Source organism: Thunnus maccoyii, chromosome 8, assembly GCF_910596095.1.
Source record: "Thunnus maccoyii chromosome 8, fThuMac1.1, whole genome shotgun sequence".
In the NCBI taxonomy this organism is placed as follows: Eukaryota; Metazoa; Chordata; class Actinopteri; order Scombriformes; family Scombridae; genus Thunnus; species Thunnus maccoyii.
In genome coordinates this window covers 23208758-23223464 of record NC_056540.1, presented here as the reverse complement: position 1 = coordinate 23223464, position 14707 = coordinate 23208758, and the positions used below count along the sequence as shown (strand labels likewise).

The window sequence follows — 14707 nt, the reverse complement described above, 5'->3', positions numbered from 1 at the left end:
AAAGTATTTAAAAAAAAAAAAAACTTTTTAAAAATCTATGATTACACCCGGACAGATTTTTTAAAAGAATGAACAATGGGGCAGGTGTAGGTTAAATCCTTGTCTTTGACTGGCTATTCCTGCTATGATCTTACATGTGATCATTTAATGTTGTGCTTACCCCACTTGATTAATGTGTCTTATTCTTCACACGCAGCAAAGGACTTTTTTACTCCTAAGTTGGCTCTTCAGAGCTCTTCAGAGCCAACTTAGAGGACAAACATGGCCCCTGACCAAAGTTCAAGACACAAAGCAGTACATCTATAACATTACCTCAAAGCAAAGTGCAAATCCTCATATTATTTTTCTGAGAATAAACACTGAAAATTCTCTTACCTACCACTACAGATTCACATATCGGCTGCCACACAAAACCTCAGGCTCATGTTTCTCTGCCAAGTCATAAGTCTTTCACTGCAAAGCAAACATATTCAGATCCCCACAGAAAAAAATAACAAAAAGAAAAACCCTGCAGTAAAGTCAACAGGAACACATCTTACATCCACTGGCAGTTCATTCTCCCGATCTGGAGTTAATTTCACAGCTCTAAATACTCTTACAACTCTTGCTGGTTGAGCTCTCGCTGGCAGACCTGTAAATTACTGAGTGGCAGCGGCTGCTGGCTGAGCAACAAGCCTGCCCTACTCTTCCATGACACTATGTTTAACTGTGATAATACAAACTACCGCCGAACAGCACTGGACCAGGAAAAAGCTTTATTTCCAGTGCCTGGTTTACTTGTGCTCACAATATGTGTGTATGGAGTTCCTGTTCACGTTTGCTTGTGCATATACTATACCGTACCAACAAACATGGCTAAGAAATGTGTTATCCTGCTGACAGACCAACACCAAGAAGCTTCTTGTGCTGTTTCTCTACAAATATGCTGGTGAATGTTTATAAACTAAACAGCTGGATGTTTTCCACATAACTGCATATATGACTGTTAAACATAAGTGTAATTATGCGATTTAAAGCATAAGAATTTCACACTATTTCAGACTATTCATGTTTACGTAATCGTCATGATTAGGACCGTGCTAGCGCTGCACTTTGTAAATAGGTTTCGACAAAGGGAAACCATCCTCCTGACGTGTTTGTCATATAGCAACGGGTCTGTTTTGCAATGCCTTTCATTCAGCTAATTAATATTCTTCTAAAAATTCCACTAACACAACAACAGCAGACCCACTCATTAAAAGTTGTCTGTGTGTTGCCATGGCGAAGCCTGATAATACATTCATTGTTGTGGTGCTGCTATGTTAATGTTCCTGACAACAGCTTCACAGGCCTGTTAACCACTTACAATCCCACTGGCTGTCCTGCATGACTGGGTGGCAGTACACTCAGGGGAGAGATAATACAGTGGGAGGAGAGGAGTGGTGAAACATAAAGGTTTACAACACAGGCATGATCATTTTAAAGCAGGTTTACACAGCAGCAACACAAGGAGTGGTGTTCACATTCTGTATAAAAAACTATTGCAGGATTTAACAATATACTATCTACTGTACTGTCTTGTTGCTGGCAGTAAGCTACTGATCTGGACTGGTAAAGCAGTCAGAAACTGGCCCAATTGGGCCAGTGCCCAGAAATAGTTTCCTGACTACTATTTGTCACCCGCTGATGCTGTTATCTTTGTTCTGCAAACAGCCCACTCGCCACTTTCTTACATCTTTTTAACAAATCAGATTAGATGCCAGCTCAGAGTTAGTCATAGTGTAGTGTGGTGCATTTGTGGGGGCTACTACTTTGAATTACAAAGCAAAGAAAAGCATCAGTTACCCATTAGGTGAAAATGATGAATCAGTCTTCACAAGGTTTATACTATTTGTCAGCAATGAGTTGCTCAGAGCTGGCAGAGTTTTAAAAGGCATCAACAGTTGACACATACAGACGTGGCCAAAATTATTAGTACCCTTGCATTTTATTAAAATAATGCACCATTTGCCCTGAACAGTGTTAAAATTAAAAGATATTTTATTATCAATGCATGTCTATGTTTGGTTTGCAGTGGAACAAAGAAAAAAGTTGTGAAAATAACTGAATTCATGCTTATTCTACAAAGACATTTTAAAATAGCCAACAGCCAAGCATGGTCAATGTAAAGGTTACAAGACCATCTCCAAATAGCTTGATGTTCCTGTGACCACTGTTGCCAATATTATTTTGGTGTGTGGTGTGATTTACCAAAAATTGGAGCTTTTTGGTAAATCACACCAACCCTGCGAAAGAAGAAAAAGAACACCATGAAACATGGAGGAGACTCAGTGATGTTTTGGGGTTGCTTTGCTGCCTCAGGCACTGGGTGCCTTGAATCTGTGCAGGGCACAATGAAATCAAAAGACTGTCAAGGCATTTTGGAGCAAAACATACAGCCCAGTGTCAGAAAGCTATGTCTTAGTAGCAGGTCATGGGTCTTCCAGCAGGATAATGACCCCAAACAGACATCAAAAAGCAGCCAAGAGTGGATGAGAAGAAAACGGTGGACCGCTCTGAAGTGGCTGGCTATGAGTCCTGATCTGAATCCCATTGAAGATCTGTGGAAAGAGCTGAAACTTGCAGTTGGGAGACCCATTAAACCTGAGAGAACTGGAGCAGTTTGCTCAAGAAGAGTGGGCCAAACTACCAGTGGAGAAGTGTAGAAACCTTTCTCAGAGTTACAGAAAGTGCTTGACTGCAGTTTTTGCCTCCAAAGGCTTCATATAAATTGCATACCATGCCACATTTTTGACATCTTTGTAAAATGTCCTAAAACAAATGTGTGAAGAGGAAGAAGAAGAAGAGCAGCCCTACTAGTTTTTTTTGTGGAGCTTTCAAACACCTCTCCCATCTCCCTGATACACACCCCTGCACAAGACACACAAGACCGTCCTCCAAAGAAAAAGAAATACGTCCATAAACAACACGTCTATGATAAAGAAACTACGCCCTCTAGTGAGTGTAGTAATTATGACTAATTGTAGAGTGGCAAAGTCTGCAGGGGTATTAGGTTGGTGTGGACAAGATCAAGAAAATGTCAGATTTAAACATAGGAGACTGCTGTTTGTTTCCCGTTTTCTATTGACAGTCAACCATGTAACCATGGCAACAACAGTCCCCTGACCCAAATGTTTGACGGAACAATCAGCATATTAATTGACAAATCAGTTGTCAAATAACTAAATTATCATTTTCCTTCATAAGATCAAGGACTACTACACTAAGCTGTTGCTAATAGAGATGAGCAGATGGAGGAAACAACTGTGCTATCAGCAGCTGAAATTGTTCATTTTATTTATTATGACATTAGGACTGCAACTAATGAATATTTTCATTGTTGATTAATCTGTCAATTATTTCAATTTTCAATTAAAGTCCTCCTCCAGTGACCTCATCACTGAACTGTTTCATGAAGAGTTTTGAGAATGACTCAACTCATGAAGTCACTGGAGGGGGACTTTAATCATTTTATCTATAAAATGTTAAAACTGCTGTATCATGCCCAAAGTGAGATTGAGTCAGATTGCTTTCTTAGTCTGACCAACAGGCAACAAATAATCAAATAAACTTTGTAATAATACAGTTACAAAAATTAGGCATTTTAGAAGTTGTTTACATTTTGTAATAATATGGAACTGAGAAAAACAGGTAATTCTTAGCATTTGTGAAGCTATAACCAGCACATATTTGGCATTTTTGCTTGATAAATGACTAATGTGATTAATCGAATATCAAAATTATAATTAATTATCTTCTTCTTAATCAATTAATTTTCCTGTCAATTGACTAATCAGTTAATTGTTTCAGCTCTAAATGACATGCACTTTTGTGATATGTAAACCCCATAGTGATTTCAAATATATAGTTCATTATTTTGGAAAGTAATAAAGTTCTAAAAAACAATTCAAATATGTCATTTTTGTGCACAGTCAACTATGATAATATTGCAAAATAGCATGTGATAAATGATTGATAGATATGTAACAAAAGGTGTATGATTCAAAAGACTTATTTTGTAGAGACAATAGCAACAAATAAGTAACAATAAACGTTATTAGTAACAGTATAAACACATGGTAACATATCAAGAGCCACTGGCAGAGCAACAGGGATCAAAAGTTACACTCTACTTGGTACAAAACCAACTTATTGGTTGTGTGAGTCGGTGTACCGGGTCTGAATTTCTCATACACAGCAGCTGGGGATCACAACTCTGTGTCCTTGCCCCAGTGCTCCACACTGCAAGACAACAAAATTGTTGGTAAGCAGCATACTGGAACTGCCTGTTGTCCTTTCCTGGATTGGGAGGGTCCTCCACAGCCCGGACATCCATCCCAGATCCTCCTTGCTAGCCAAAGAACCCCCTCCTGGAGGACGTAAAGCTCCAGATGTGGCAACAAAGAAAGGCAGTATTCAGGTTTCTGACTGCAACACTTTCTTTCTATGTCAGTCGGCATGTAATGGCACCATCAAAGCTGGTTTGAGGTCTGGCTAGGAGGGCCAGGAAGAGGGGCATTTGAGAAGGACATGGTAGATACCTGTTCATCTTGAATGCACTGGGCTTGCAGCTGCTGAACATCCTGGCTAAGAAGGTCTGCTCCCTGGCTCTGACCTCGACTCCTTCCCAATCCTCGCCTTGCCCCTCTGCCAAGACCCCATCCCTTGGCTGACCCTCTACCTCAGGGCCGGCCTCCAGGAGCAGGTGAAGGATTATCAGGCACAAATCCTGCTGAGTCCTCTCTGCTCTTGAGGCTCTAATGTCAGAAATACACATATAGGCTACTCTAACTTGTAAACTGTAACTTTTTAGCTAATCTACATCAGTGCTTACAACAGTTACACTGAAAAGTTACACTTACTTGTTAGTGAAATTGGAGTTTACTTCAATGTGATTTAATACTCTCTGTGGATGCCATCCATGCCAATATTCAACACAAGCCAATTAATGTTGTAGTTGTGGCCACAGAACATATATCAGATGCTGTACCTCTTCAATTAAATGTGCAGTTGTTATCAAAGATTGGCAGAATGTACTCATCTTTGTATCTGTGTGTAAACTTTCCTCACATGCTGGCAGACAATATAATGTTCTCCTCATTTTATCACATTCTGATTCACCTCATGGATCATTCCTTTTGCCCTACATTGCAGCATTTTCTCTGGCCAAGCATTTCATACTCCCAAACGCAATGATTTTGATGTTGCTGATGCACACTGACTTTCCCATAAAAAATTTAACATTTTTCTCATACCCAAACTAACTGGATCCATATATCCAGCTGCTTGGTGTTTGGGTTTGTTTTTCATACAAAGTCATAACTACTGCCATGTGTTTTTTGTTTTTTTCTCTCGTATTTGCTGATTGCTCAACTATTGATGAAGAACAGCAGCGGAAGTTAGGGAAAAAACCCTGCATGGTTTTGTATAAACAGAAACAACAAAGCGGGTCAAAACTGCACACATTGCATCAAACGCATGTGCAGTTCAATAAAACAGAGGAAAATATGGACAACAAACAAGGCATCTAAACATTACAATCCTCCAAACAGTTTTAATATTACACCAGCAGAGTCATAAAAGGATTTATCTGAATCTATTTGATGTTATTTGATCTGTCAGATATTTGCTTTTCATTTCATCATGCTCATATCCTGCTCACATCATCTTTCAGAAACAATAGACAGTATCACTAATGTGTAAAACCAATTCACTCTAAGAGCCACCTACACTGACTGAAGATGTGTGGCTAATTAACAGAGTCACCTTACTTTTCAGCTAGCAATTCAGGGGGGCATTGTAATCACAGGGTCAAGGTTAAAGCAAAGTCTGATAGCTGCTGATAATGAGTCAAAATGCATCAGTGAGAGACAAATCTCATTTGATTAGTCTCAGCTGGTTGCCACTGAGTTGAGTTTGGTTTGTCCAAAGGCCAACTCAACATGTGGCACCACGCTGTTCCAGACAATTATTTCTGACTCATGAATGATTGATTCTGTATTGGGTTGTGACTCAGAAACCGAGCAAGTCATTAAGAGAGCTGAAATTATGTCATGTCAACTAAACTCTGCAGGAGTTATAGAGATAACACTTTCAATGAATGCAGACCATGTGGCAGCAAGTCGACATGCCCTATTTGAAAGGCACATGTGTCCATACAACACTTTAGAAAAAAAAACCAAATTCAGACAGATGATGGTGATCCAGGAACTGAGGCAAACAATGCCCAGTCAGCACGTTTTAGTGAAAAATTCATCCTCCTTAGGTCCAGGATATTAGAGTGTATTACTGCCCATGTGTACTAGTTTGTGTGGCAGAAACCATAACATTAATGAGCACTTCTGATAAAGTATTTTTAATTGAAATTGGGAATTTACTTATTTATTTTAGTCACACTTTTATAATTAAAAAAACATTCAAATGAATGAATGAATCAGATTGACTCAGCTTTGAATTGTAGTGTATCATATAATTACAAATGTATGTATCGTTTTTGTATTGTGTTCTGTGTATTTATGTATGTATAGGAGGAATAGATTCACATCCCTAATACGCTGTCAACCTTTTTCATTTGTTTTCCTGACAATATCTGCTTGATGATTGAGGAATTTGTAGTTATAGTGGTAAATAAAACATCTATGTTAAAGTGGAGAAAGGACTGTTGTCAGGGTTGGATATTGGGTTTGGGTAGACATGAAATAAGAATCCCAGACCCCCAGGGTCAAACTGTCATTGAGTAAAAACCTTATTTACCTGACATTCCCTACAAAATGATCTTGGGGAATATTTTTTGAATGATTAGTATTTGTAAATGAGTCAGTCATGAAAGTCTTAAAAGTCTTTAAAAAAAAAGCTAAAATGACTTTAAAACAAACTTTGAGAACCTGATACTCAATAGTTCCTCTCAAAAACTGAACATGGATAGACATACAGTGCAAAGCAGTTCAGAGCATACAGTTTGGGTTTTTTTTTTTTTTTTTTTTCTTTTTGTAATTGCCAGCCAACACATCTAATGATGAATGCAGTGCTATCCCTGTGCCTGTAGTGCCAGATTACATTGCAAATTTAATTAGGCAAAGACAAATTCTCAAGTGCTTGTCATTTTCTTTGTGCCTTTTTATGACTTACATTTCCTGCTGTGTCAGAAATTGTAGTGTCAACTCATGATCTGAGTCTAATTGCTTGTAATCACTGATCGTGGGAGCAAATTCATTTGTATTTCAGCCTACTATCAACTTTATACAGTAAACATTGTTTTTCTAATGAATGAGAAATACAGACTTTCTTTGCACTTTTTTGAGGTCTAGTAAGTCAATTTGTAGTTTGCCTGAGGTGGTAGAGGAATTTCCTGCAGTATATTATATTTGATTTCTCTGCCTCTGATCATGAAATTTCATTTCCATTTTAGAGCCAGAGTGCCTCCACTATACAGTACTTCCTGTCAATTTGGTCTGAACCCTACAGCCAAATGCTTTGAATCCACTGACACCCTCTTTGCACCATGGAAGCCAGCAGCCAGTGAAGGGTGAATTAATTATTGAACATACCGTTAAAGCAACAGGTGGGAGCCTTCATGTACAGTACTCCTTTTTTTTTTCTTTTTTTTTTACCTCGAATACATTTTTGACTTTAGAGTGAGCAAATGCCAGTATATTGGCTGAGGAGTGCTACTTCACGTATGCAGGTATCAAAAAACAGGAGCTCTTTAGATCCAAGGACATATCATGAGATCAAAAAAAAGAGCAAAAGGTTAGACTTGTACTTTGCTTTGTGATCAATAAGTCATGACCAAAAAATACCAAGGCACACTGCTTTGCAAATATTAAAAAGCCTTTAATAAATGAACTTGGCACCTATGAGCTAAAGAAGACTGCGTAGGCGCTAAGCCCATTCATTAAAGGCTTTTTAATATTTGCAAAGCAGTGCGCCTTGGTATTTTTTGGTCATGACTTATTGATCACAAAGCAAAGCACAAGTCTAACCTTTCTCTCTTTTTTTGGTCACATTTTTGGCTTTGTGAGCTCACAGCTAAATGTAGAAATTTTATCTGTCTGCTTCTCTTAACATCCTTCTCTTGTGATTTTTGCAGATTTAGTGAGGCAAATTAATGCAAGATTACACCTTTTAACATAAATTCTGTCCCCAGAATTTTTTACATGCATGTTATTATGTCATGCATAGATTTTTTTAAATTGATATTGACAGACTTTTGGTGTTTCTAGAGGGACTCTGTCTGGTCAAAATGAATTTGTCGATGGGAAGTTGATTCCCCCTGTGCCCCACAGTCATGAGCTCGTGAACTCTGAGGATTGATTTCAGACCACGGCTTTACTGATCTCCTGGATTCTACTGATTGGCCTTTAGCTCTGCTAAACGCTCCCTCAGGGGGGTGGGGCTGATGGGAAATGAAGCCATTTTAAGGCCTATTGGCTGTAAACCTCCCGGTCGAGAGAGAAGCCATGGACCATTTCGTTCACAATGAGCAAGCTTTCAATAGCAAGCCTATCCTGAAGAAAGAAACAGAGAGGGAGAAGTTGGAGTGAGATAGGGAGAGAGAAAGAAAGCAGGAAGGTGATGACAGAAGTGAGAAAAGCTCTTTGAATTTACATTAAATAATATATTGGCTGTCTGGCATGAATATGAGAAGAACAACTGCATTAGATTATGTATAAGCTCATTATATTAAAAGAAAAGAAAAGAATGTGCACATGAGAATGTATTTGCATGCTTAAATTAAGTGGTGGTGGTGAGTATCACTTCATGCAGTATTAGTTCAGTTACATATATGATATATATATATATGATGAAATCCAATCATTTACATGGTAAGAAAAATTTCACAGGATTTTCTTACAAGTGCGTCCTTAATCATGAAAACACACAGCAGATACAATAAAATGCACAGATTGCAAAACTGCCTTCTAGTAGTGGATGGCTTTTTGACCTTACTGAGTTTGTGTGCATTTGTGCATTCATCCCCCTTTCCTCAACTACAGACAACATCAGCAAAATGAGGCAAGTGAAACTACATCAGCACAATGTGGCAAAACTGGGACCATCTCAACCGAGAGCAATCTATCATAAATGTAAGTGGAGAGTTTGTCTACAGTATGTGAGGACAACTTTAATGAAGATGGGGAGACCTGCCCTCATACCAGTCCAGTCTCAAGTGACTGTTTTGCATTAACAGTTATAGTTTGGGCAAATATAATACAAGCTGAAAGGCATTATGTAAGAATAAAAAAAGTGGAGTAAGTTTGGATCGTGTACCATAATGGTAGTCAGTGAAATGTTGTCAACTGTCAACTAACAATTTTTCCCTACTTATAACCATATGGTCTTAGTTGTCTAACATTATGAGGGGGGACACAAAAATTCCTGGAATTGTTTAAAAAAAATTGTCATTATAAATCTTTTAGTAGTACCTTTCTAATCTCCTTCAAAGTACTCTCCTCCAGACGCAATACACTTGTCCCAGCACTTCTCAAACAGTTCCTGTTGTAATCTTTTGACACTGTGTCCAGAGCCTCCTGCGATTCTTCCTGTATTTCTTCCACGGTGGCGAATCTTCTCCCTTTCAGTCCTAGTTTTAGTTTCACCAGGCTGTAGGCCTGTACGCTTCCTACTGGCAAATCCGAAAACTACACACTACTCACGTGCTATCAAGGGCTTCTGGGAATTTTCTTTTTTTTTAGTCATATATTTTATTTTAGTAGACTTTGGTATCATATTTAAACCCCAAATTAATTCAGATTAAAAGGCTAGTATTGTAGAAAACAAAAAAAATAACTTTGGATTGATTAAGGTGATGGTGAAGGCCCTCCTGTGCTGTAAAATTGCTTAATTCTATCTCCTCTGTCTTTTAAAGTTGAAATTTTGAGATTCGCAGCTCAAGAACTACCAGTGTTGAGCCCATCCCTGCTACAACTTCTGTAGTCAGAGTTTACATGCACTTTAACATTTGCTTGACGAGCAAAGCAGGACACTGGAAGTGTGCTGTTACTGGTTGTTCAGCAGCTAAAAACTTTACATAGCCTTCCAGGGGATGGAAATTTAGGTCAGGAATGGCTAAAATTAATTTTTGGAGACAATCTTCCCTCCGTTATCGTCCATAAGTGGCTGTGCGTGTGTGTGTTTTACACATTTTACAGCCGACTGTCTGCTTAACAAGACAGTACACCGCAGGATTTTAAACTTTTTCATCTTCAATCTTTGGATGAAGTTAGAAGAAATATTGTTTCTTTCTGTTACTCAACTCAAGGGATATAAAATATCTGTGCTAAAGCTAAGCTAGCAAACTATGGCGACATTTGAAAAAATGACTTTTACTTACAGTTCTGAAACATCCTTTTGAAATCTCAACTGAGCAACAGCAAGTTCTTCCCCTTCAGGATCAGATTCTGGTTCATAGACCGCTATATACTGTCTTATGTCTCCAGCTGCAGCCATTACTCCAGGTAAAGATGTGGTGTAAGGGAATTTGCATTATTCATTAGGTAGTATTCTGATTGGCTGGGGGTGAAGGTGGGGGCTACACCTCCAGCCACTCAGAAACGCTGATTTTATGTAAATGGCGTCTGAAACAGCCTGCCGGAGGACAGAGAGGAATCTGGGCTGTAAGGAAAGATGGATTTAGAGAAATCTAAACAACTTTTGGGGAATAAAATGTCACAGATATCTTTAAAATAGACTCAGTATTTATAAAAATGAATCAAAAGAGACCATAGTACCAGATCTGAAAGTAGTGTCCAATAAATGTAATGGTTGCATATAGGAACACTTATTCCGAGGAAATATTCTTGAATGCGCGCGCACACACACACACACACACACACACACACACACACACACAAAGTTGCTCTTACAGTCTTACAGTACACAAAATACTGTAGATCCTTGTCAATCAAATATGCAGCCTTCCTCCCTGGTGCACACACACAAGCACAACAACATTGTTAATATTTTATATCTTTTCTTCTCTGCTGCTTTGATCTGTTACTTACAGTACAATAGAACCAGTGGGGGTAAAATAATTAGAGTTGTGTTGTGTAAGAAATTGCAATTTATCTTATTACTATTTATAGACCTCAGTTCTTAATGAGAAAGACAAGTAGCATCAGAAGAAGCTGAAGCTTTCTCATCTCAATATGACAGCCTACTGTACATCTCCTTTCTTCTTGTAAATGCAGATGTGTGACTGAACCACATCCTCTAGAGTGACTTTGTTGCAAGTATGCCTGGATTTTTTGTTACTTTAAGATAATTGTCGTACTGTGACTGTGTCTGATTGACTGTTAGGGCTGTGTGATTAATCGAATTTTATTTTCCATTACGATTTTGGCTTCCAACGATTATGAAAACAAGATAATCGAGATAAAACGATTATTGTTTATTATTGTCATTTCTAAATGATGCCCTCGTTTTGTCTTGTGTTGCAAATCTAGCAGATCCCTTTCCTTTACAGCGGTGCGCTTTCGCCCCTCTCTAAATGCCTCCGACAGGCGTTGAGCGTCTCTGTCCACAGACTAACCTGTCTTCACCAGGCAAACTGACAGCTGAAATTTACTGAACCAAAATAGTTTGCATGTCGGCTCCACAGGAAGAAATAAACAGTGTTTGTACTTATTTATTTATTGGTTTTATTTCCTCGCCCACTGTAGCAAGAGAATCTGCCTGTAGTGAACCCGAGGCTAGCCAGTGTTTCCTCCGCAGGCTCCACTTCACTCAGCTGCCTGACAGACCCGCTGCTTCTTCCCACTTTAACCTGAATAACAAACCGGGGCTCTGCGCTCCGGCTAGATCCAAACGGACAGCTGAGGCTAACGTTAGCTGGGAGGCTAGCAGAGGCTAGCTGGCTGTGCTTCCCTCCGGTCATGCTGCGGCTAACGCTCCGCTAGCCTCCCAGCTAGCCCTAACCCTGGCTCTCTGTTTGGATCCAACCGGAGCACCGAGCCCCAGAACAAAAGATTAAACCCTACACATTAATCTTGTCTGTCTAATAAACTCAAAGAAAACTACTGCTGCACCCAATCAGCAGGTTCATTAAAGTTTTAATGCTGAGCTCCTGAACTCCAGTCTTCCTAAGTTCTTCCCTCATATATTGTCTTTCTTGATCATTAGCACAATCTATGATTGCATGTTTAATAGTCTCCTCAGCCAGATGGAAAAAAATATGTGCATATATCAACATTGGCAATCGGCAGTCAAAAAGTAATCGTGTTAAATAATGGTGATCTCAATATTGACCAAAATAATCTTGATAAAGATTTTGGGCATAATCGAGCAGTCCGACTGTGTGATGTAAGGAGCCCAGGTGGCACTGCAACCATGAGACAAAACAGTGATTCTACCTGGTGGCACCACATGCAGTAAAAGTTGCGTGATACGTTTAACAGCTGTAATATAAAATGTCAACAGAGAGGAAGAATATAACCTAAAACAAAATGCTGTCTGCGTGAGGTATCTGGTCCTGCGCTCACCACCCTATATCTGCAACTGAGAATTATTATCTATCTATTCTGCTAAATTATCTTGTCAGATCAGAGTTTTCACCACTTACCTGTTTTAGGTGAAATCAATTAAATCTAATTTATCTGACGGGTATTTCTACATTATTGAACAGATTTGACAATTGGACTATTAGTACTGCAACTAACGCTCGCTTTCATTATTACTGGATTTATCAATTTTTTTTTTATTTTACTAAACATTAGGTCTATAAAATATTCAAAAATATTCAAAAATGCATGTCACAACTATTGAGAGCCCAAAGTGACATCTTCAGATTGCTTATTTTTTCCAACCAATAGTCCAAAACCAAAGATTTCCATTTAAAATGATATAAGAAAGAAAACAACATATCATCACATTTCAGAAGCGGGAGCCAGAGAATATTTGGCATTTTTGTTTGTTGAATAAACTCAATGATTAATTATCAAAGCTGATGGCAATCAATCACCTAACTAAACTAAATTATCAACTAATAATTTCAGCATTAATAAACACCTCACAAAACAATGTAATACATGACCACAAACTAACCTCCAAAATCAACATCTTTCTCTAGATAAAGTTAAAGACAAACTTAATGTAAACAGAAGTTTCTGCACTGTTGCTGTACTGGACTGTAATAGACGTTGAGAGGTATACCTAATAAACTGGTTACTTGCACATGTGTATTGTAAATCTACTACAATGCTCATACTGTACTTTATTCGGATAAAGGGAGGGTTGGATAGCTTTGCATATTACAACAAATAACAGCAGTAGTATATTCTAAAACAATCTGCCATATTTTTCAGATGAAAAAATAAATAATACATAATGCCACCACTGGTCCGTGATGCATTTCATTACAATGAATGTCTCTTTCTAAATGTGAGTTAATAAAAGGCAGGCATATGAGGAGAAAGCACTCTTTTTTGGAGTGTATAGTTGGAAACTTCCTGAGGCGTACATTTTTGTGGCTGTAAACAACCCTTTTTTTAAGAATCAGAGGTTATTGTCAGGGAACAGCATTTGGAAGCAGAGCTTTTCTTTTTCTTAGGGCGCAGATACTTAGATTCCCTGGATGTGGATGTGTGTGAGTGTATGTGTGTGCATGCATGAGTGCATGCATGTGTGTGTAAGACAGAGAGAGAGAGAGAGAGAGCGATGATAGCGATAGGGAGAGAAAAGCCTGGGTTCTCTTATATCCATATAAATCTCCTCCAGCTTTGCACTTCAAATAATCAGCAATGCATTATGAAGTTTGAGATGAACACGATTGATCGATCCTTTCTTCTTCTGTCCTTGAGGGTGTTCTGCCAGAAAGAGTGTCTTCCTCCTCTACAATTAATCTAATCAGCCTTAATAAAAGCATCCATTACTGAGGCAGCATCATCGACTGGCAGAGCTGAATGTTTACTGATGAATAATCCAACACAGGAAAATACTGATTGGTCTGCTGATCTTAACAACCTCCAAAGCTGCCACATTACCAACCATGTATTCTGCCAATGGGCCAGACTGTATCTGTTTTCTGTCAGTCATATTGGACAGTCAGCCTGTAAACCACTGAGTTTTATCTTAATCAGCTACAGCCAGCTGATGGTTCACAACATAAGTAGGAAGAAATTTCTCAACAGTCAGTACAGACACACAAATATGGCTTACATTATACATTTAGTAGAAAGACAATGGTGACTCAATAGTTGCAACGCATTTCCATCAGAATCAACACACTATTATCAAACACACAAACAGACGAGGATGGTAACAGACACTTCTTTGTAACAATACAACTGCTTACAGGGTTTATTTTCCCTTTACTTGCTCACTGGCTCAGATAAGGTGAAACACATCTTCAGGCAATGTGAACACAGGGGAACAGGAAATTCTGATGTATTCATTCTCTGTTCTGTCTTTGATGAGCAACACCACTCAGACAAGAAGCATCTCGGTAAGTTTTTTTCTGTTACCTGTACAGAGAGGAAAACTGGAGTCTGGAGGCACCACCTACGACTGTCTTAAATTGCGAGTGTGCATCTGACACAAATGTCTTTTATATTAATATAAATGGAGTAAATAAGAAGTAAACTTATAAAAGAGTAATTTGAGAACCTGTAAACATCTGTGTTTTGGGACTAACTTCAGGTTATTTTGTTTTCTATATTTTTCATCACTAGAAATAATTTAGTTCTGGTTTTCT

The 14707-nt window shown here is 38.5% G+C and overlaps 1 protein-coding gene across 3 annotated transcripts in view; it reads right to left on the bottom strand.

Moving 5' to 3' along the window:
* The window catches only part of LOC121901499 (ecto-NOX disulfide-thiol exchanger 2-like), a 195316-nt gene that overhangs the window by 79344 nt on the left and 101265 nt on the right, over positions 1-14707 (bottom strand). The gene's annotated exons all lie outside the window — the stretch shown is intronic.